Below are 17,554 nucleotides of genomic sequence, written 5' to 3' on the forward strand. Positions count from 1 at the left end.
CTCGGCCCACTACGGACAGGTCGTGCATCCGTTCAACCTTGTTTCCGTGGTGTAGTGGTTATCACGTGCGCTTTACACGCGCTAGGTCCCCGGTTCGATCCCGGCCGGAAACAGCCTTTTGCCGTATTTTTCTGTTTATTGAAATATTTACGAAGGCCTTTCTTACTAGTTAATTCGTAATCTGTGAACAGAAAATTGCCGCTAAATGCTAACGGTAGAAAAATATTTCTCTTTCTTCTCCAGAGACCCCGCAGGACTTTACGCTCCACGTTGGTTAAAAAACTGAACGAAACATTGCAGGGAGCGCCGAGGAAACTCGGCCCACTACGGACAGGTCGTGTATCCATTCAACCTCGTTTCCGTGGTGTAGTGGTTATCACGTACGCTTTACAGGCGCAAGGTCCCCGGTTCGATCCCGGGCGGAAACAGCCTTTTGCCGTATTCTTCTGTTTATTGAAATACTAACGAAGGCCTTTCTTACTAGTTAATTCGTAATCTGTGGACAGAAGATTGCCACTAAATGCTAACAGTAAAAAAATATTTCTCTTTCTTCTCTAGAGTCCCCGGAGGACTTTACGCTCCACGTTGGTTAAAAAACTGAACGAAACATTGCAGGGAGCGCCGAGGACACTCAGCCCACTACGGACAGGTCGTGTATCCATTCAACCTCGTTTCCGTGGTGTAGTGGTAATCACGTGCGCTTTACACGCGCAAGGTCCCCGGTTCGATCCCGGGCGGAAACAGCCTTTTGCCGTGTATTTCTGTTTATTGAAATATTAACGAAGGCCTTTCTTACTAGTTAATTCGTAATCTGTGAACAGAAGATTGCCGCTAAATGCTAACGGTAAAAAAATATTTCTCTTTCTTCTCTAGAGTCCCCGCAGGACTTTACGCTCCACGTTGGTTAAAAAAGTGAACGAAACATTGCAGGGAGCGCCTAGGACACTCGGCCCACTACGGACAGGTCGTGCATCCGTTCAACCTTGTTTCCGTGGTGTAGTGGTTATCACGTGCGCTTTACACGCGCAAGGTCCCCGGTTCGATCCCGGGCGGAAACAGCCTTTTGCCGTATTCTTCTGTTTATTGAAATATTAACGAAGGCCTTTCTTACTAGTTAATTCGTAATCTGTGGACAGAAGATTGCCACTAAATGCTAACAGTAAAAAAATATTTCTCTTTCTTCTCTAGAGTCCCCGCAGGACTTTACGCTCCACGTTGGTTAAAAAACTGAACGAAACATTGCAGGGAGCGCCGAGGACACTCGGCCCACTACGGACAGGTCGTGCATCCGTTAAACCTTGTTTCCGTGGTGTAGTGGTTATCACGTGCGCTTTACACGCGCAAGGTCCCCGGTTCGATCCCGGCCGGAAACAGCCTTTTGCCGTATTTTTCTGTTTATTGAAATATGTACGAAGGCCTTTCTTACTAGTTAATTCGTAATCTGTGAACAGAAGATTGCCGCTAAATGCTAACGGTAGAAAAATATTTCTCTTTCTTCTCCAGAGACCCCGCAGGACTTTACGCTCCACGTTGGTTAAAAAACTGAACGAGACATTGCAGGGAGCGCCGAGGACACTCGGCCCACTACGGACAGGTCGTGCATCCGTTCAACCTTGTTTCCGTGGTGTAGTGGTTATCACGTGCGCTTTACACGCGCAAGGTCCCCGGTTCGATCCCGGTCGGAAACAGCCTTTTGCCGTATTTTTCTGTTTATTGAAATATTAACGAAGGCCTTTCTTACTAGTTAATTCGTAATCTGTCAACAGAAGATTGCCGCTAAATGCTAACGGTAAAAAAATATTTCTCTTTCTTCTCTAGAGTCCCCGCAGGACTTTACGCTCGACGTTGGTTCAAAAAGTGAACGAAACATTGCAGGTAGCGCCTAGGACACTCGGCCCACTCCGGACAGGTCGTGTATCCATTCAACCTCGTTACCGTGGTGTAGTGGTTATCACGTGCGCTTTACACGCGCAAGGTCCCCGGTTCGATCCCGGGCGGAAACAGCCTTTTGCCGTATTCTTCTGTTTATTGAAATATTAACGAAGGCCTTTTTTACTAGTTAATTCGTAATCTGTGGACAGAAGATTGCCACTAAATGCTAACAGTAAAAAAATATTTCTCTTTTTTCTCTAGAGTCCCCGCAGGACTTTACGCTCCACGTTGGTTGAAAAACTGAAGGAAACATTGCAGGGAGCGCCGAGGACACTCGGCCCACTACGGACAGGTCGTGTATCCATTCAACCTCGTTTCCGTGGTGTAGTGGTTATCACGTGCGCTTTACACGCGCAAGGTCCCCGGTTCGATCCCGGGCGGAAACAGCCTTTTGCCGTATTTTTCTGTTTATTGAAATATTAACGAATGCCTTTCTTACTAGTTAATTCGTAATCTGTGAACAGAAGATCGCAGCTTAATGCTAACGGTAAAAAAATATTTCTCTTTCTTCTCTAGAGTCCCCGCAGAACTTTACGCTCCACGTTGGTTAAAAAACTGAACGAAACATTGCAGGGAGCGCCGAGGACACTCGGCCCACTACGGACAGGTCGTGAATCCGTTCAACCTTGTTTCCGTGGTGTAGTGGTTATCACGTGCGCTTTACACGCGCAAGGTCCCCGGTTCGATCCCGGGCGGAAACAGCCTTTTGCCGTGTATTTCTGTTTATTGAAATATTAACGAAGGCCTTTCTTACTAGTAAATTCGTAATCTGTGAACAGAAGATTGCCGCTAAATGCTAACGGTAAAAAAATATTTCTCTTTCTTCTCTAGAGTCCCCGCAGGACTTTACGCTCCACGTTGGTTAAAAAACTGAACGAAACATTGCAGGGAGCGCCGAGGACACTCGGCCCACTACGGACAGTCGTGCATCCGTTAAACCTTGTTTCCGTGGTGTAGTGGTTATCACGTGCGCTTTACACGCGCAAGGTCCCCGGTTCGATCCCGGCCGGAAACAGCCTTTTGCCGTATTTTTCTGTTTATTGAAATATTTACGAAGGCCTTTCTTACTAGTTAATTCGTAATCTGTGAACAGAAGATTGCCGCTAAATGCTAACGGTAGAAAAATATTTCTCTTTCTTCTCCAGAGACCCCGCAGGACATTACGCTCCACGTTGGTTAAAAAACTGAACGAAACATTGCAGGGAGCGCCGAGGACACTCGGCCCACTACGGACAGGTCGTGCATCCGTTCAACCTTGTTTCCGTGGTGTAGTGGTTATCACGTGCGCTTTACACGCGCAAGGTCCCCGGTTCGATCCCGGTCGGAAACAGCCTTTTGCCGTATTTTTCTGTTTATTGAAATATTAACGAAGGCCTTTCTTACTAGTTAATTCGTAATCTGTCAACAGAAGATTGCCGCTAAATGCTAACGGTAAAAAAATATTTCTCTTTCTTCTCTAGAGTCCCCGCAGGACTTTACGCTCCACGTTGGTTCAAAAAGTGAACGAAACATTGCTTGCAGCGCCTAGGACACTCGGCCCACTACGGACAGGTCGTGTATCCATTCAACCTCGTTACCGTGGTGTAGTGGTTATCACGTGCGCTTTACACGCGCAAGGTCCCCGGTTCGATCCGGGGCGGAAACAGCCTTTTGCCGTATTCTTCTGTTTATTGAAATATTAACGAAGGCCTTTCTTACTAGTTAATTCGTAATCTGTGGACAGAAGATTGCCACTAAATGCTAACAGTAAAAAAATATTTCTCTTTCTTCTCTAGAGTCCCCGCAGGACTTTACGCTCCACGTTGGTTAAAAAACTGAACGAAACATTGCAGGGAGCGCCGAGGACACTCGGCCCACTACGGACAGGTCGTGTATCCATTCAACCTCGTTTCCGTGGTGTAGTGGTTATCACGTGCGCTTTACACGCGCAAGGTCCCCGGTTCGATCCCGGGCGGAAACAGCCTTTTGCCGTATTTTTATGTTTATTGAAATATTACCGAAGGCCTTTCTTACTAGTTAATTCGTAATCTGTGAACAGAAGATCGCAGCTAAATGCTAACGGTAAAAAATATTTCTCTTTCTTCTCTAGAGTCCCCGCAGAACTTTACGCTCCACGTTGGTTAAAAAACTGAACGAAACATAGCAGGGAGCGCCGAGGACACTCGGCCCACTACAGACAGGTCGTGCATCCGTTCAACCTTGTTTCCGTGGTGTAGTGGTTATCACGTGCGCTTTACACGCGCAAGGTCCCCGGTTCGATCCCGGGTGGAAACAGCCTGTTGCCGTATTCTTCTGTTTATTGAAATATTAACGAAGGCCTTTCTTTCTAGTTAATTCGTAATCTGTGAACAGAAGATCGCAGCTAAATGCTAACGGTAAAAAATATTTCTCTTTCTTCTCTAGAGTCCCCGCAGAACTTTACGCTCCACGTTGGTTAAAAAACTGAACGAAACATAGCAGGGAGCGCCGAGGACACTCGGCCCACTACGGACAGGTCGTGCATCCGTTCAACCTTGTTTCCGTGGTGTAGTGGTTATCACGTGCGCTTTACACGCGCAAGGTCCCCGGTTCGATCCCGGCCGGAAACAGCCTTTTGCCGTATTTTTCTGTTTATTGAAATATTTACGAAGGCCTTTCTTACTAGTTAATTCGTAATCTGTGAACAGAAGATCGCAGCTAAATGCTAACGGTAAAAAATATTTCTCTTTCTTCTCTAGAGTCCCCGCAGAACTTTACGCTCCACGTTGGTTAAAAAACTGAACGAAACATAGCAGGGAGCGCAGAGGACACTCGGCCCACTACGGACAGGTCGTTTATCCATTCAACCTCGTTTCCGTTGTGTAGTGGTTATCAAGTGCGCTTTACACGCGCAAGGTCCCCGGTTCGATCCCGGGCGGAAGCAACCTTTTGCTGTATTTTTCTCTTCATGGAAATATTAACGAAGGCCTTTTATACTAGTTAATTCGTAATCTGTGAACAGAAGATAGCCGCAAAATGCTAACGGTAAAAAAATATCTCTCTTTCTTCTCCAGAGACCCCGCAGGACTTTACGCTCCACGTTGGTTAAAAAACTGAACGAAACATTGCAGGGAGCGCCGAGGACACTCGGCCCACTACGGACAGGTCGTGTATCCATTCAACCTCGTTTCCGTGGTGTAGTGGTTATCACGTGCGCTTTACACGCGCAAGGTCCCCGGTTCGATCCCGGGCAGAAACAGCCTTTTGCCGTATTTTTCTGTTTATTGAAATATTAACGAAGGCCTTTCTTACTAGTTAATTCGTAATCTGTGAACAGAAGATCGCAGCTAAAGGCTAACGGTAAAAAAATATTTCTCTTTGTTCTCTAGAGTCCCCGCAGAACTTTACGCTCCACGTTGGTTAAAAAACTGAACGAAACATTGCAGGGAGCGCCGAGGACAATCGGCCCACTACGGACAGGTCGTGCATCCGTTCAACCTTGTTTCCGTGGTGTAGTGGTTATTACGTGCGCTTTACACGCGCAAGGTCCCCGGTTCGATCCCGGCCGGAAACAGCCTTTTGCCGTATTTTTCTGTTTATTGAAATATTTACGAAGGCCTTTCTTACTAGTTAATTCGTAATCTGCTAACAGAAGATCGTCGCTAAATGCTAACGGTATAAAAATATTTCTCTTTCTTCTCTAGAGTCCCCGCAGGACTTTACGCTCCACGTTGGTTAAAAAACTGAACGAAACATTGCAGGGAGCGCCGAGGACACTCGGCCCACTACGGACAGGTCGTGCATCCGTTCAAGCTTGTTTCCGTGGTGTAGTGGTTATCACGTGCGCTTTACACGCGCAAGGTCCCCGGTTCAATCCCGGGCGGAAACAGCCTTTTGCCGTATTTTTCTGTTTATTGAAATATTAACGAAGGCCTTTCTTACTAGTTAATTCGTAATCTGTGAACAGAACATTGCCGCTAAATGCTAACGGTAAAAAAATATTTCTCTTTCTTCTCTAGAGTCCCCGTCGGACTTTACGCTCCACGTTGGTTAAAAAACTGAACGAAACATTGCAGGGAGCGCCGAGGACACTCGGCCCACTACGGACAGGTCGTGCATCCGTTCAACCTTGTTTCCGTGGTGTAGTGGTTATCACGTGCGCTTTACACGCCCAAGGTCCCCGATTCGATCCCGGGCGGAAACAGCCTTTTGCCGTATTTTTCTGTTTATTCAAATATTAACGAAGGCCTTTCTTACTAGTTAATTCGTAATCTGTGAACAGAAGATCGCAGCTAAATGCTAACGGTAAAAAATATTTCTCTTTCTTCTCTAGAGTCCCCGCAGAACTTTACGCTCCACGTTGGTTAAAAAACTGAACGAAATATAGCAGGGAGCGCCGAGGACACTCGGCCCACTACAGACAGGTCGTGCATCCGTTCAACCTTGTTTCCGTGGTGTAGTGGTTATCACGTCCGCTTTACACGCGCAAGGTCCCCGGTTCGATCCCGGACGGAAACAGCCTTTTGCCGTATTCTTCAGTTTATTGAAATATTAACGAAGGCCTTTCTTACTAGTTAATTCGTAATCTGTGGACAGAAGATTGCCACTAAATGCTAACGGTAAAAAAATATTTCTCTTTCTTCTCTAGAGTCCCCGCAGGACTTTACGCTACACGTTGGTAAAAAAACTGAACGAAACATTGCAGGGAGCGCCGAGAACACTCGGCCCACTACAGACAGGTCGTGTATCCATTCAACCTCGTTTCCGTGGTGAAGTGGTTATCACGTGCGCTTTACACCCGCAAGGTCCCCGGTTCGATCCCGGGCGGAAACAACCTTTTGCCGTATTTTTCTGTTTATTGAAATATTAACGAAGGTGTTTCTTACTAGTAATTCGTAATCTGTGAACAGAAGATTGCCGCTAAATGCTAACGGTAAAAAAATATTTCTCTTTCTTCTCTAGAGTCCCCGCAGGACTTTACGCTCCACGTTGGTTAAAAAACTGAACGAAACATTGCAGGGAGCGCCGAGGACTCTCGGCCCACTACGGACAGGTCGTGTATCCATTCAACCTCGTTTCCGTGGTGTAGTGGTTATCACGTGCGCTTTACACGCGCAAGGTCCCCGGTTCGATCGCGGGCGGAAACAGCCTTTTGCCGTATTTTTCTGTGTTTTGAAATATTAACGAAGGCCTTTCTTACTAGTTAATCGTAATCTGTGAACAGAAGATTGCCGCTAAATGCTAACGGTAAAAAAATATTTCTCTTTCTTCTCTAGAGTCCCCGCAGGACTTTACGCTCCACGTTGGTTAAAAAACTGAACGAAACATTGCAGGGAGCGCCGAGGACAATCGGCCCACTACGGACAGGTCGTGCATCCGTTCAACCTTGTTTCCGTGGTGTAGTGGTTATCACGTGCGCTTTACACGCGCAAGGTGCCCGGTTCGATACCGGCCGGAAACAGCCTTTTGCCGTATTTTTCTGTTTATTGAAATATTTACGAAGGCCTTTCTTACTAGTTAATTCGTAATCTGCTAACAGAAGATCGTCGCTAAATGCTAACGGTATAAAAATATTTCTCTTTCTTCTCTAGAGTCCCCGCAGGACTTTACGCTCCACGTTGGTAAAAAAACTGAACGAAACATTGCAGGGAGCGCCGAGGACACTCGGCCCACTACGGACAGGTCGTGCATCCGTTCAAGCTTGTTTCCGTGGTGTAGTGGTTATCACGTGCGCTTTACACGCGCAAGGTCCCCGGTTCAATCCCGGGCGGAAACAGCCTTTTGCCGTATTTTTCTGTTTATTGAAATATTAACGAAGGCCTTTGTTACTAGGTAATTCGTAATCTGTGAACAGAAGATTGCCGCTAAATGCTAACGATAAAAAATATTTCTCTTTCTTCTCCAGAGACCCCCCAGGACTTTACGCCCCACGTTGGTTAAAAAACTGAACGAAACATTGCAGGGAGCGCCGAGGACAATCGGCCCACTACGGACAGGTCGTGTATGCGTTCAACCTCGTTACCGTGGTGTAGTGGTTTTCACGTGCGCTTTATACGCGGAAGGTCCCCGGTTCGATCCCGGGCGGAAACAGCCTTTTGCCGTGTTTTTCTGTTTATTGAAATATTAACGAAGGCCTTTCTTACTAGTTAATTCGTAATCTGTGAACAGAAGATCGCAGCTAAATGCTAACGGTAAAAAAATATTTCTCTATCTTCTCTAGAGTCCCCGCAGAACTTTACGCTCCACGTTGGTTAAAAAACTGAACGAAACATTGCAGGGAGCGCCGAGGACACTCGGCCCACTACGGACAGGTCGTGCATCCGTTCAAACTTGTTTCCGTGGTGTAGTGGTTATCACGTGCGCTTTACACGCGCAAGGTCCCCGGTTCGATCCCGGCCGGAATCAGCCTTTTGCCGTATTTTTCTGTTGTTTGAAATATTTACGAAGGCCTTTCTTACTAGTTAATTCGTAATCTGTGAACAGAAGATTGCCGCTAAATGCTAACGGTACAAAAATATTTCTCTTTCTTCTCCAGAGACCCCGCAGGACTTTACGCTCCACGTTGGTTAAAAAAGTGAACGAAACATTGCATGGAGCGCCTAGGACACTCGGCCCACTACGGACAGGTCGTGTATCCATTCAACCACGTTTCCGTGGTGTAGTGGTTATCACGTGCGCTTTACACGCGCAAGGTCCCCGGTTCGATCCCGGGTGGAAACAGCCTTTTGCCGTATTCTTCTGTTTATTGAAATATTAACGAAGGCCTTTCTTACTAGTTAATTCGTAATCTGTGGACAGAAGATTGCCGCTAAATGCTAACAGTAAAAAAATATTTCTCTTTCTTCTCTAGAGTCCCCGCAGGACTTTACGTTCCACGTTGGTTAAAAAACTGAACGAAACATTGCAGGGAGCACCGAGGACACTCTGCCCACTACGGACAGGTCGTGTATCCATTCAACCTCGTTTCCGTGGTGTAGTGGTTATCACGTGCGCTTTACACGCGCAAGGTCCCCGGGTCGATCCCGGGCGGTAACAGCCTTTTGCCGTATTTTTCTGTTTATTGAAATATTAACCAAGGCCTTTCTTACTAGTTAATTCGTAATCTGTGAACAGAAGATTGCCGCTAAATGCTAACGGTAAAAAAATATTTCTCTTTCTTCTCTAGAGTCCCCGCAGAACTTTACGCTCCACGTTGGTTAAAAAACTGAACGAAACATAGCAGGGAGCGCCGAGGACACTCGGCCCACTACGGACAGGTCGTGCATCCGTTCAACCTTGTTTCCGTGGTGTAGTGGTTATCACGTGCGCTTTACACGCGCAAGGTCCCCGGTTCGATCCCGGGCGGAAACAGCCTTTTGCCGTATTCTTCTGTTGATTGAAATATTAACGAAGGCCTTTCTTACTAGTTAATTTGTAATCTGTGGACAGAAGATTACCACTAAATGCTAACAGTAAAAAAATATTTCTCTTTCTTCTCTAGAGTCTCCGCATCACTTTACGCTCCACGTTGGTTAAAAAACCGAACGAAACATTGCAGGGAGCGCCGAGGACACTCGGCCCACTACGGACAGGTCGTGCATCCGTTCAACCTTGTTTCCGTGGTGTAGTGGTTATCACGTGCGCTTTACACGCGCAAGGTCCCCGGTTCGATCCCGGCCGGAAACAGCCTTTTGCCGTATTTTTCTGTTTATTGAAATATTTACGAAGGCCTTTCTTACTAGTTAATTCGTAATCTGTGAACAGAAGATTGCCGCTAAATGCTAACGGTAGAAAAATATTTCTCTTTCTTCTCCAGAGACCCCGCAGGACTTTACGCTCCACAATGGTTAAAAAACTGAACGAAACATTGCAGGGAGCGCCGAGGACACTCGGCCCACTACGGACAGGTCGTGCATCCGTTCAACCTTGTTTCCGTGGTGTTGTGGTTATCACCTGCGCTTTACACGCGCAAGGTCCCCGGTTCGATCCCGGGCGGAAACAGCCTTTTGCCGTATTTTTCTGTTTATTGAAATATTAACGAAGGCCTTTCTTACTAGTTAATTCGTAATCTGTGAACAGAAGATTGCCGCTAAATGCTAACGGTAAAAAAATATTTATCTTTCTTCTCTAGAGTCCCCGCAGGACTTTACACTCCACGTTGGTTAAAAAAGTGAACGAAACATTGCAGGGAGCGCCTAGGACACTCGGCCCAATACGGACAGGTCGTGTATCCATTCAACCTCGTTTCCGTGTTGTAGTGGTTATCACGTGCGCTTTACACGCGCAAGGTCCCCGGTTCGATCCCGGGGGGAAAATGCCCTTTGCCGTATTCTTCTGTTTATTTAAATATTAACGAAGGCCTTTCTTACTAGTTAATTCGTAATCTGTGAACAGAAGATTGCCGCTAAATGCTAACAGTAAAAAAATATTTCTCTTTCTTCTCTAGAGTCCCCGCAGAACTTTACGCTCCACGTTGGTTAAAAAACTGAACGAAACATAGCAGGGAGCGCCGAGGACACTCGGCCCACTACGGACAGGTCGTGCATCCGTTCAACCTTGTTTCCGTGGTGTAGTGGTTATCACGTGCGCTTTACACGCGCAAGGTCCCCGGTTCGATCCCGGGCGGAAACAGCCTTTTGCCGTATTCTTCTGTTTATTGAAATATTAACGAAGGCCTTTCTTACTAGTTAATTCGTAATCTGTGGACAGAAGATTGCCACTAAATGCTAACAGAAAAAAATATTTCTCTTTCTTTTCTAGAGTCCCCGCAGGACTTTACGCTCCACGTTAGTGAAAAAACTGAACGAAACATTGCAGGGAGCGCCAAAGACACTCGGCCCACTACGGACAGGTCGTGCATCCGTTCAACCTTGTTTCCGTGGTGTAGTGGTTATCACGTTCGCTTTACACGCGCTAGGTCCCCGGTTCGATCCCGGCCGGAAACAGCCTTTTGCCGTATTTTTCTGTTTATTGAAATATTTACGAAGGCCTTTCTTACTAGTTAATTCGTAATCTGTGAACAGAAAATTGCCGCTAAATGCTAACGGTAGAAAAATATTTCTCTTTCTTCTCCAGAGACCCCGCAGGACTTTACGCTCCACGTTGGTTAAAAAACTGAACGAAACATTGCAGGGAGCGCCGAGGACACTCGGCCCACTACGGACAGGTCGTGCATCCGTTCAACCTTGTCTCCGTGGTGTAGTGGTTATCACGTGCGCTTTACACGCGCAAGGTCCCCGGTTCGATCCCAGTCGGAAACAGCCTTTTGCCGTATTTTTCTGTTTATTGAAATATTAACGAAGGCCTTTATTACTAGTTAATTCGTAATCTGTGAACAGAAGATTGCCACTAAATGCTAACGGTAAAAAAATATTTCTCTTTCTTCTCTAGAGTCCCCGCAGGACTTTACGCTCCACGTTGGTTAAAAAGTGAACGAAACATTGCAGGGAGCGCCTAGGACACTCGGCCCACTACGGACAGGTCGTGTATCCATTCAACCTCGTTTCCGTGGTGTAGTGGTTATCACGTGCGCTTTACAGGCGCAAGGTCCCCGTTTCGATCCCGGGCGGAAACAGCCTTTTGCCGTATTCTTCTGTTTATTGAAATACTAACGAAGGCCTTTCTTACTAGTTAATTCGTAATCTGTGGACAGAAGATTGCCACCAAATGCTAACAGTAAAAAAATATTTCTCTTTCTTCTCTAGAGTCCCCGCAGGACTTTACGCTCCACGTTGGTTAAAAAACTGAACGAAACATTGCAGGGAGCGCCGAGGACACTCAGCCCACTACGGACAGGTCGTGTATCCATTCAACCTTGTTTCCGTGGTGTAGTGGTTATCACGTGCGCTTTACACGCGCAAGGTCCCCGGTTCGATCCTGGGCGGAAACAGCCTTTTGCCGTGTATTTCTGTTTATTGAAATATTAACGAAGGCCTTTCTTACTAGTTAATTCGTAATCTGTGAACAGAAAATTGCCGCTAAATGCTAACGGTAAAAAAATATTTCTCTTTCTTCTCTAGAGTTCCCGCAGGACTTTACGCTCCACGTTGGTTAAAAAAGGTAACGAAACATTGCAGGGAGCGCCTAGGACACTCGGCCCACTACGGACAGGTCGTGCATCCGTTCACCTTGTTTCCGTGGTGTAGTGGTTATCACGTGCGCTTTACACGCGCAAGGTCCCCGGTTCGATCCCGGTCGGAAACAGCCTTTTGCCGTATTTTTCTGTTTATTGAAATATTAACGAAGGCCTTTCTTACTAGTTAATTCGTAATCTGTCAACAGAAGATTGCCGCTAAATGCTAACGGTAAAAAAATATTTCTCTTTCTTCTCTAGAGTCCCCGCAGGACTTTACGCTCCACGTTGGTTCAAAAAGTGAACGAAACATTGCAGGGAGCGCCTAGGACACTCGGCCCACTACGGACAGGTCGTGTATCCATTCAACCTCGTTTCCGTGGTGTAGTGGTTATCACGTGCGCTTTACACGCGCAAGGTCCCCGGTTCGATCCCGGGCGGAAACAGCCTTTTGCCGTATTCTTCTGTTTATTGAAATATTAACGAAGGCCTTTCTTACTAGTTAATTCGTAATCTGTGGACAGAAGATTGCCACTAAATGCTAACCGTAAAAAAATATTTCTCTTTCTTCTCTAGAGTCCCCGCAGGACTTTACGCTCCACGTTGGTTAAAAAACTGAACTAAACATTGCAGGGAGCGCCGAGGACACTCGGCCCACTACGGACAGGTCGTGTATCCATTCAACCTCGTTTCCGTGGTGTAGTGGTTATCACGTGCGCTTTACACGCGCAAGGTCCCCGGTTCGATCCCGGCCGGAAACAGCCTTTTGCCGTATTTTTCTGTTTATTGAAATATTTACGAAGGTCGTTCTTACTAGTTAATTCTTAATCTGTGAACAGAAGATTGCCGCTAAATGCTAACGGTACAAAAATATTTCTCTTTCTTCTCCAGAGACCCCGCAGGACTTTACGCTCCACGTTGGTTAAAAAAGTGAACGAAACATAGCAGGGAGCGCCGAGGACACTCGGCCCACTACGGACAGGTCGTGCATCCCTTCAACCTTGTTTCCGTGGTGTAGTGGTTATCACGTGCGCTTTACACGCGCAAGGTCCCCTGTTCGATCCCGGGCGGAAACAGCCTTTTGCCGTATTTTTCTGTTTATTGAAATATTAACGAAGGCCTTTCTTACTAGTTAATTCGTAATCTGTGAACAGAAGATTGCCGCTAAATGCTAACAGTAAAAAAATATTTCTCTTTCTTCTCTAGAGTCCCCGCAGAACTTTACGCTCCACGTTGGTTAAAAAACTGAACGAAACATAGCAGGGAGCGCCGAGGACACTCGGCCCACTACGGACAGGTCGTGCATCCGTTCAACCTTGTTTCCGTGGTGTAGTGGTTATCACGTGCGCTTTACACGCGCAAGGTCCCCGGTTCGATCCCGGGCGGAAACAGCCTTTTGCCGTATTCTTCTGTTTATTGAAATATTAACGAAGGCCTTTCTTACTAGTTAATTCGTAATCTGTGGACAGAAGATTGCCACTAAATGCTAACAGAAAAAAATATTTCTCTTTCTTTTCTAGAGTCCCCGCAGGACTTTACGCTCCACGTTGGTTAAAAAACTGAACGAAACATTGCAGGGAGCGCCAAAGACACTCGGCCCACTACGGACAGGTCGTGCATCCGTTCAACCTTGTTTCCGTGGTGTAGTGGTTATCACGTGCGCTTTACACGCGCTAGGTCCCCGGTTCGATCCCGGCCGGAAACAGCCTTTTGCCGTATTTTTCTGTTTATTGAAATATTTACGAAGGCCTTTCTTACTAGTTAATTCGTAATCTGTGAACAGAAAATTGCCGCTAAATGCTAACGGTAGAAAAATATTTCTCTTTCTTCTCCAGAGACCCCGCAGGACTTTACGCTCCACGTTGGTTAAAAAACTGAACGAAACATTGCAGGGAGCGCCGAGGACACTCGGCCCACTACGGACAGGTCGTGCATCCGTTCAACCTTGTCTCCGTGGTGTAGTGGTTATCACGTGCGCTTTACACGCGCAAGGTCCCCGGTTCGATCCCGGTCGGAAACAGCCTTTTGCCGTATTTTTCTGTTTATTGAAATATTAACGAAGGCCTTTCTTACTAGTTAATTCGTAATCTGTGAACAGAAGATTGCCACTAAATGCTAACGGTAAAAAAATATTTCTCTTTCTTCTCTAGAGTCCCCGCAGGACTTTACGCTCCACGTTGGTTAAAAAGTGAACGAAACATTGCAGGGAGCGCCTAGGACACTCGGCCCACTACGGACAGGTCGTGTATCCATTCAACCTCGTTTCCGTGGTGTAGTGGTTATCACGTGCGCTTTACACGCGCAAGGTCCCCGGTTCGATCCCGGCCGGAAACAGCCTTTTGCCGTATTTTTCTGTTTATTGAAATATTTACGAAGGTCGTTCTTACTAGTTAATTCTTAATCTGTGAACAGAAGATTGCCGCTAAATGCTAACGGTACAAAAATATTTCTCTTTCTTCTCCAGAGACCCCGCAGGACTTTACGCTCCACGTTGGTTAAAAAAGTGAACGAAACATTGCAGGGAGCGCCTAGGACACTCGGCCCACTACGGACAGGTCGTGTATCCATTCAACCTCGTTTCCATGGTGTAGTGGTTATCACGTGCGCTTTACACGCGCAAGGGCCCCGGTTCGATCCCGGGTGGAAACAGCCTTTTGCCGTATTCTTCTGTTTATTGAAATATTAACGAAGGCCTTTCTTACTAGTTAATTCGTAATCTGTGGACAGAAGATTGCCACTAATTGCTAACAGTAAAAAAATATTTCTCTTTCTTCTCTAGAGTCCCCGCAGGACTTTACGCTCCACGTTGGTTAAAAAACTGAACGAAACATTGCAGGGAGCGCCGAGGACACTCGGCAAATACGGACAGGTCGTGCATCCGTTCAACCTTGTTTCCGTGGTGTAGTGGTTATCACGTGCGCTTTACACGCGCAAGGTCCCCGGTTCGATCCCGGGCGGAAACAGCCTTTTGCCGTATTCTTCTGTTTATTGAAATATTAACGAAGGCCTTTCTTACTAGTTAATTCGTAATCTGTGGACAGAAGATTGCCACTAAATGCTAACAGTAAAAAAATATTTCTCTTTCTTCTCTAGAGTCCCCGCAGGACTTTACGCTCCACGTTGGTTAAAAAACTGAACGAAACATTGCAGGGAGCGCCGAGGACACTCGGCCCACTACGGACAGGTCGTGCATCCGTTCAACCTTGTTTCCGTGGTGTAGTGGTTATCACGTGCGCTTTACACGCGCAAGGTCCCCGGTTCGATCCCGGGTGGAAACAGCGTTTTGCCGTATTTTTCTGTTTATTGAAATATTAACGAAGGCCTTTCTTACTAGTTAATTCGTAATCTGTGAACAGAAGATTGCCGCTAAATGCTAACGGTAAAAAAATATTTCTCTTTCTTCTCTAGAGTCCCCGCAGGACTTTACGCTCCACGTTGGTTAAAAAAGTGAACGAAACATTGCAGGGAGCGCCTAGGACACTCGGCCCAATACGGACAGGTCGTGTATCCATTCAACCTCGTTTCCGTGGTGTAGTGGTTATCACATGCGCTTTACACGCGCAAGGTCCCCGGTTCGATTCCGGTCGGAAACAGCCTTTTGCCGTATTTTTCTGTTTATTGAAATATTAACGAAGGCCTTTCTTACTAGTTAATTCGTAATCTGTGAACAGAAGATTGCCGCTACATGCTAACGGTAAAAAAATATTTCTCTTTCTTCTCTAGAGTCCCCGCAGGACTTTACGCTCCACGTTGGTTAAAAAACTGAACGAAACATTGCAGGGAGCGCCGAGGACACTCGGCAAATACGGACAGGTCGTGCATCCGTTCAACCTTGTTTCCGTGGTGTAGTGGTTATCACGTGCGCTTTACACGCGCAAGGTCCCCGGTTCGGTCCCGGGCGGAAACAGCCTTTTGCCGTATTCTTCTGTTTATTGAAATATTAACGAAGGCCTTTCTTACTAGTTAATTCGTAATCTGTGAACAGAAAATTGCCGCTAAATGCTAACGGTAGAAAAATATTTCTCTTTCTTCTCCAGAGACCCCGCAGGACTTTACGCTCCACGTTGGTTAAAAAACTGAACGAAACATTGCAGGGAGCGCCGAGGACACTCGGCCCACTACGGACAGGTCGTGCATCCGTTCAACCTTGTTTCCGTGGTGTAGTGGTTATCACGTGCGCTTTACACGCGCAAGGTCCCCGGTTCGATCCCGGTCGGAAACAGCCTTTTGCCGTATTTTTCTGTTTATTGAAATATTAACGAAGGCCTTTCTTACTAGTTAATTCGTAATCTGTGAACAGAAGATTGCCGCTAAATGCTAACGGTAAAAAAATATTTCTCTTTCTTCTCTAGAGTCCCCGCGGGACTTTACGCTCCACGTTGGTTAAAAAGTGAACAAAACATTGCAGGGAGCGAATAGGAAACTCGGCCCACTACGGACAGGTCGTGTATCCATTCAACCTCGTTTCCGTGGTGTAGTGGTTATCACGTGCGCTTTACAGGCGCAAGGTCCCCGGTTCGATCCCGGGCGGAAACAGCCTTTTGCCGTATTCTTCTGTTTATTGAAATACTAACGAAGGCTTTTCTGACTAGTTAATTCGTAATCTGTGGACAGAAGATTGCCACTAAATGCTAACAGTAAAAAAATATTTCTCTTTCTTCTCTAGAGTCCCCGCAGGACTTTACGCTCCACGTTGGTTAAAAAACTGAACGAAACATTGCAGGGAGCGCCGAGGACACTCAGCCCACTACGGACAGGTCGTGCATCCATTCAACCTCGTTTCCAAGGTGTAGTGGTTATCACGTGCGCTTTACACGCGCAAGGTCCCCGGTTCGATCCCGGGCGGAAACAGCCTTTTGCCGTGTATTTCTGTTTATTGAAATATTAACGAAGGCCTTTCTTACTAGTTAATTCGTAATCTGTGAACAGAAGATTGCCGCTACATGCTAACGGTAAAAAAATATTTCTCTTTCTTCTCTAGAGTCCCCGCAGGACTTTACGCTCCACGTTGGTTAAAAAACTGAACGAAACATTGCAGGGAGCGCCGAGGACACTCGGCAAATACGGACAGGTCGTGCATCCGTTCAACCTTGTTTCCGTGGTGTAGTGGTTATCACGTGCGCTTTACACGCGCAAGGTCCCCGGTTCGGTCCCGGGCGGAAACAGCCTTTTGCCGTATTCTTCTGTTTATTGAAATATTAACGAAGGCCTTTCTTACTAGTTAATTCGTAATCTGTGGACAGAAGATTGCCACTAAATGCTAACAGTAAAAAAATATTTCTCTTTCTTCTCTAGAGTCCCCGCAGGACTTTACGCTCCACGTTGGTTAAAAAACTGAACGAAACATTGCAGGGAGCGCCGAGGACACTCGGCCCACTACGGACAGGTCGTGCATCCGTTCAACCTTGTTTCCGTGGTGTAGTGGTTATCACGTGCGCTTTACACGCGCAAGGTCCCCGGTTCGATCCCGGGCGGAAACAGCCTTTTGCCGTATTCTTCTGTTTATTGAAATATTAACGAAGGCCTTTCTTACTAGTTAATTCGTAATCTGTGGACAGAAGATTGCCACTAAATGCTAACAGAAAAAAATATTTCTCTTTCTTTTCTAGAGTC

At 46.5% G+C, this 17,554-nt stretch overlaps 56 non-coding genes across 56 annotated transcripts; all 56 read left to right on the forward strand.

Moving 5' to 3' along the window:
* The first annotated feature begins 40 nt into the window (after positions 1-40).
* On the forward strand, positions 41-113 carry Trnav-uac (transfer RNA valine (anticodon UAC)). Its single transcript has one exon. It is a non-coding gene; the product is annotated as a tRNA-Val (tRNA).
* Positions 114-355: 242 nt separating this feature from the next.
* Positions 356-428, forward strand: Trnav-uac (transfer RNA valine (anticodon UAC)). The gene has a single exon. It is a non-coding gene; the product is annotated as a tRNA-Val (tRNA).
* A 242-nt stretch (positions 429-670) lies between these two features.
* Positions 671-743, forward strand: Trnav-uac (transfer RNA valine (anticodon UAC)). Its single transcript has one exon. It is a non-coding gene; the product is annotated as a tRNA-Val (tRNA).
* A 242-nt stretch (positions 744-985) lies between these two features.
* Trnav-uac (transfer RNA valine (anticodon UAC)) lies at positions 986-1,058 on the forward strand. Its single transcript has one exon. It is a non-coding gene; the product is annotated as a tRNA-Val (tRNA).
* Positions 1,059-1,300: 242 nt separating this feature from the next.
* On the forward strand, positions 1,301-1,373 carry Trnav-uac (transfer RNA valine (anticodon UAC)). The gene has a single exon. It is a non-coding gene; the product is annotated as a tRNA-Val (tRNA).
* Positions 1,374-1,615: 242 nt separating this feature from the next.
* Trnav-uac (transfer RNA valine (anticodon UAC)) lies at positions 1,616-1,688 on the forward strand. Its single transcript has one exon. It is a non-coding gene; the product is annotated as a tRNA-Val (tRNA).
* Positions 1,689-1,930: 242 nt separating this feature from the next.
* Positions 1,931-2,003, forward strand: Trnav-uac (transfer RNA valine (anticodon UAC)). Its single transcript has one exon. It is a non-coding gene; the product is annotated as a tRNA-Val (tRNA).
* A 242-nt stretch (positions 2,004-2,245) lies between these two features.
* Trnav-uac (transfer RNA valine (anticodon UAC)) lies at positions 2,246-2,318 on the forward strand. Its single transcript has one exon. It is a non-coding gene; the product is annotated as a tRNA-Val (tRNA).
* Positions 2,319-2,560: 242 nt separating this feature from the next.
* On the forward strand, positions 2,561-2,633 carry Trnav-uac (transfer RNA valine (anticodon UAC)). Its single transcript has one exon. It is a non-coding gene; the product is annotated as a tRNA-Val (tRNA).
* A 241-nt stretch (positions 2,634-2,874) lies between these two features.
* Trnav-uac (transfer RNA valine (anticodon UAC)) lies at positions 2,875-2,947 on the forward strand. Its single transcript has one exon. It is a non-coding gene; the product is annotated as a tRNA-Val (tRNA).
* Positions 2,948-3,189: 242 nt separating this feature from the next.
* Positions 3,190-3,262, forward strand: Trnav-uac (transfer RNA valine (anticodon UAC)). The gene has a single exon. It is a non-coding gene; the product is annotated as a tRNA-Val (tRNA).
* A 242-nt stretch (positions 3,263-3,504) lies between these two features.
* On the forward strand, positions 3,505-3,577 carry Trnav-uac (transfer RNA valine (anticodon UAC)). Its single transcript has one exon. It is a non-coding gene; the product is annotated as a tRNA-Val (tRNA).
* Positions 3,578-3,819: 242 nt separating this feature from the next.
* Trnav-uac (transfer RNA valine (anticodon UAC)) lies at positions 3,820-3,892 on the forward strand. The gene has a single exon. It is a non-coding gene; the product is annotated as a tRNA-Val (tRNA).
* Positions 3,893-4,133: 241 nt separating this feature from the next.
* Positions 4,134-4,206, forward strand: Trnav-uac (transfer RNA valine (anticodon UAC)). The gene has a single exon. It is a non-coding gene; the product is annotated as a tRNA-Val (tRNA).
* Positions 4,207-4,447: 241 nt separating this feature from the next.
* Trnav-uac (transfer RNA valine (anticodon UAC)) lies at positions 4,448-4,520 on the forward strand. Its single transcript has one exon. It is a non-coding gene; the product is annotated as a tRNA-Val (tRNA).
* A 241-nt stretch (positions 4,521-4,761) lies between these two features.
* Positions 4,762-4,834, forward strand: Trnav-uac (transfer RNA valine (anticodon UAC)). Its single transcript has one exon. It is a non-coding gene; the product is annotated as a tRNA-Val (tRNA).
* Positions 4,835-5,076: 242 nt separating this feature from the next.
* Trnav-uac (transfer RNA valine (anticodon UAC)) lies at positions 5,077-5,149 on the forward strand. Its single transcript has one exon. It is a non-coding gene; the product is annotated as a tRNA-Val (tRNA).
* A 242-nt stretch (positions 5,150-5,391) lies between these two features.
* Positions 5,392-5,464, forward strand: Trnav-uac (transfer RNA valine (anticodon UAC)). Its single transcript has one exon. It is a non-coding gene; the product is annotated as a tRNA-Val (tRNA).
* Positions 5,465-5,706: 242 nt separating this feature from the next.
* On the forward strand, positions 5,707-5,779 carry Trnav-uac (transfer RNA valine (anticodon UAC)). The gene has a single exon. It is a non-coding gene; the product is annotated as a tRNA-Val (tRNA).
* A 242-nt stretch (positions 5,780-6,021) lies between these two features.
* On the forward strand, positions 6,022-6,094 carry Trnav-uac (transfer RNA valine (anticodon UAC)). The gene has a single exon. It is a non-coding gene; the product is annotated as a tRNA-Val (tRNA).
* A 241-nt stretch (positions 6,095-6,335) lies between these two features.
* Positions 6,336-6,408, forward strand: Trnav-uac (transfer RNA valine (anticodon UAC)). Its single transcript has one exon. It is a non-coding gene; the product is annotated as a tRNA-Val (tRNA).
* A 242-nt stretch (positions 6,409-6,650) lies between these two features.
* Positions 6,651-6,723, forward strand: Trnav-uac (transfer RNA valine (anticodon UAC)). Its single transcript has one exon. It is a non-coding gene; the product is annotated as a tRNA-Val (tRNA).
* Positions 6,724-6,964: 241 nt separating this feature from the next.
* Positions 6,965-7,037, forward strand: Trnav-uac (transfer RNA valine (anticodon UAC)). Its single transcript has one exon. It is a non-coding gene; the product is annotated as a tRNA-Val (tRNA).
* A 241-nt stretch (positions 7,038-7,278) lies between these two features.
* Positions 7,279-7,351, forward strand: Trnav-uac (transfer RNA valine (anticodon UAC)). The gene has a single exon. It is a non-coding gene; the product is annotated as a tRNA-Val (tRNA).
* Positions 7,352-7,593: 242 nt separating this feature from the next.
* Trnav-uac (transfer RNA valine (anticodon UAC)) lies at positions 7,594-7,666 on the forward strand. The gene has a single exon. It is a non-coding gene; the product is annotated as a tRNA-Val (tRNA).
* Positions 7,667-7,907: 241 nt separating this feature from the next.
* Trnai-uau (transfer RNA isoleucine (anticodon UAU)) lies at positions 7,908-7,980 on the forward strand. Its single transcript has one exon. It is a non-coding gene; the product is annotated as a tRNA-Ile (tRNA).
* A 242-nt stretch (positions 7,981-8,222) lies between these two features.
* Positions 8,223-8,295, forward strand: Trnav-uac (transfer RNA valine (anticodon UAC)). Its single transcript has one exon. It is a non-coding gene; the product is annotated as a tRNA-Val (tRNA).
* Positions 8,296-8,537: 242 nt separating this feature from the next.
* Trnav-uac (transfer RNA valine (anticodon UAC)) lies at positions 8,538-8,610 on the forward strand. Its single transcript has one exon. It is a non-coding gene; the product is annotated as a tRNA-Val (tRNA).
* Positions 8,611-8,852: 242 nt separating this feature from the next.
* Trnav-uac (transfer RNA valine (anticodon UAC)) lies at positions 8,853-8,925 on the forward strand. The gene has a single exon. It is a non-coding gene; the product is annotated as a tRNA-Val (tRNA).
* Positions 8,926-9,167: 242 nt separating this feature from the next.
* Trnav-uac (transfer RNA valine (anticodon UAC)) lies at positions 9,168-9,240 on the forward strand. Its single transcript has one exon. It is a non-coding gene; the product is annotated as a tRNA-Val (tRNA).
* Positions 9,241-9,482: 242 nt separating this feature from the next.
* On the forward strand, positions 9,483-9,555 carry Trnav-uac (transfer RNA valine (anticodon UAC)). Its single transcript has one exon. It is a non-coding gene; the product is annotated as a tRNA-Val (tRNA).
* A 242-nt stretch (positions 9,556-9,797) lies between these two features.
* Trnav-uac (transfer RNA valine (anticodon UAC)) lies at positions 9,798-9,870 on the forward strand. Its single transcript has one exon. It is a non-coding gene; the product is annotated as a tRNA-Val (tRNA).
* A 242-nt stretch (positions 9,871-10,112) lies between these two features.
* Positions 10,113-10,185, forward strand: Trnav-uac (transfer RNA valine (anticodon UAC)). The gene has a single exon. It is a non-coding gene; the product is annotated as a tRNA-Val (tRNA).
* Positions 10,186-10,427: 242 nt separating this feature from the next.
* Positions 10,428-10,500, forward strand: Trnav-uac (transfer RNA valine (anticodon UAC)). The gene has a single exon. It is a non-coding gene; the product is annotated as a tRNA-Val (tRNA).
* Positions 10,501-10,741: 241 nt separating this feature from the next.
* On the forward strand, positions 10,742-10,814 carry Trnav-uac (transfer RNA valine (anticodon UAC)). The gene has a single exon. It is a non-coding gene; the product is annotated as a tRNA-Val (tRNA).
* A 242-nt stretch (positions 10,815-11,056) lies between these two features.
* Positions 11,057-11,129, forward strand: Trnav-uac (transfer RNA valine (anticodon UAC)). The gene has a single exon. It is a non-coding gene; the product is annotated as a tRNA-Val (tRNA).
* Positions 11,130-11,370: 241 nt separating this feature from the next.
* Trnav-uac (transfer RNA valine (anticodon UAC)) lies at positions 11,371-11,443 on the forward strand. The gene has a single exon. It is a non-coding gene; the product is annotated as a tRNA-Val (tRNA).
* A 242-nt stretch (positions 11,444-11,685) lies between these two features.
* Positions 11,686-11,758, forward strand: Trnav-uac (transfer RNA valine (anticodon UAC)). The gene has a single exon. It is a non-coding gene; the product is annotated as a tRNA-Val (tRNA).
* A 241-nt stretch (positions 11,759-11,999) lies between these two features.
* On the forward strand, positions 12,000-12,072 carry Trnav-uac (transfer RNA valine (anticodon UAC)). The gene has a single exon. It is a non-coding gene; the product is annotated as a tRNA-Val (tRNA).
* Positions 12,073-12,314: 242 nt separating this feature from the next.
* Trnav-uac (transfer RNA valine (anticodon UAC)) lies at positions 12,315-12,387 on the forward strand. Its single transcript has one exon. It is a non-coding gene; the product is annotated as a tRNA-Val (tRNA).
* Positions 12,388-12,629: 242 nt separating this feature from the next.
* Trnav-uac (transfer RNA valine (anticodon UAC)) lies at positions 12,630-12,702 on the forward strand. The gene has a single exon. It is a non-coding gene; the product is annotated as a tRNA-Val (tRNA).
* Positions 12,703-12,944: 242 nt separating this feature from the next.
* Positions 12,945-13,017, forward strand: Trnav-uac (transfer RNA valine (anticodon UAC)). Its single transcript has one exon. It is a non-coding gene; the product is annotated as a tRNA-Val (tRNA).
* Positions 13,018-13,259: 242 nt separating this feature from the next.
* On the forward strand, positions 13,260-13,332 carry Trnav-uac (transfer RNA valine (anticodon UAC)). The gene has a single exon. It is a non-coding gene; the product is annotated as a tRNA-Val (tRNA).
* A 241-nt stretch (positions 13,333-13,573) lies between these two features.
* Trnav-uac (transfer RNA valine (anticodon UAC)) lies at positions 13,574-13,646 on the forward strand. The gene has a single exon. It is a non-coding gene; the product is annotated as a tRNA-Val (tRNA).
* Positions 13,647-13,888: 242 nt separating this feature from the next.
* On the forward strand, positions 13,889-13,961 carry Trnav-uac (transfer RNA valine (anticodon UAC)). The gene has a single exon. It is a non-coding gene; the product is annotated as a tRNA-Val (tRNA).
* A 241-nt stretch (positions 13,962-14,202) lies between these two features.
* Trnav-uac (transfer RNA valine (anticodon UAC)) lies at positions 14,203-14,275 on the forward strand. The gene has a single exon. It is a non-coding gene; the product is annotated as a tRNA-Val (tRNA).
* Positions 14,276-14,517: 242 nt separating this feature from the next.
* Trnav-uac (transfer RNA valine (anticodon UAC)) lies at positions 14,518-14,590 on the forward strand. Its single transcript has one exon. It is a non-coding gene; the product is annotated as a tRNA-Val (tRNA).
* A 241-nt stretch (positions 14,591-14,831) lies between these two features.
* On the forward strand, positions 14,832-14,904 carry Trnav-uac (transfer RNA valine (anticodon UAC)). Its single transcript has one exon. It is a non-coding gene; the product is annotated as a tRNA-Val (tRNA).
* Positions 14,905-15,146: 242 nt separating this feature from the next.
* Trnav-uac (transfer RNA valine (anticodon UAC)) lies at positions 15,147-15,219 on the forward strand. The gene has a single exon. It is a non-coding gene; the product is annotated as a tRNA-Val (tRNA).
* A 242-nt stretch (positions 15,220-15,461) lies between these two features.
* Positions 15,462-15,534, forward strand: Trnav-uac (transfer RNA valine (anticodon UAC)). Its single transcript has one exon. It is a non-coding gene; the product is annotated as a tRNA-Val (tRNA).
* Positions 15,535-15,775: 241 nt separating this feature from the next.
* On the forward strand, positions 15,776-15,848 carry Trnav-uac (transfer RNA valine (anticodon UAC)). Its single transcript has one exon. It is a non-coding gene; the product is annotated as a tRNA-Val (tRNA).
* Positions 15,849-16,090: 242 nt separating this feature from the next.
* Trnav-uac (transfer RNA valine (anticodon UAC)) lies at positions 16,091-16,163 on the forward strand. Its single transcript has one exon. It is a non-coding gene; the product is annotated as a tRNA-Val (tRNA).
* A 241-nt stretch (positions 16,164-16,404) lies between these two features.
* On the forward strand, positions 16,405-16,477 carry Trnav-uac (transfer RNA valine (anticodon UAC)). The gene has a single exon. It is a non-coding gene; the product is annotated as a tRNA-Val (tRNA).
* A 242-nt stretch (positions 16,478-16,719) lies between these two features.
* Trnav-uac (transfer RNA valine (anticodon UAC)) lies at positions 16,720-16,792 on the forward strand. Its single transcript has one exon. It is a non-coding gene; the product is annotated as a tRNA-Val (tRNA).
* A 241-nt stretch (positions 16,793-17,033) lies between these two features.
* Trnav-uac (transfer RNA valine (anticodon UAC)) lies at positions 17,034-17,106 on the forward strand. Its single transcript has one exon. It is a non-coding gene; the product is annotated as a tRNA-Val (tRNA).
* Positions 17,107-17,348: 242 nt separating this feature from the next.
* Positions 17,349-17,421, forward strand: Trnav-uac (transfer RNA valine (anticodon UAC)). Its single transcript has one exon. It is a non-coding gene; the product is annotated as a tRNA-Val (tRNA).
* Positions 17,422-17,554: the final 133 nt, after the last annotated feature.

This window comes from Haemaphysalis longicornis, unplaced genomic scaffold, assembly GCF_048455015.1.
Source record: "Haemaphysalis longicornis isolate Haplotype H1 unplaced genomic scaffold, Haemaphysalis longicornis Haplotype H1 scaffold_9, whole genome shotgun sequence".
Classification (NCBI taxonomy): domain Eukaryota; kingdom Metazoa; phylum Arthropoda; class Arachnida; order Ixodida; family Ixodidae; genus Haemaphysalis; species Haemaphysalis longicornis.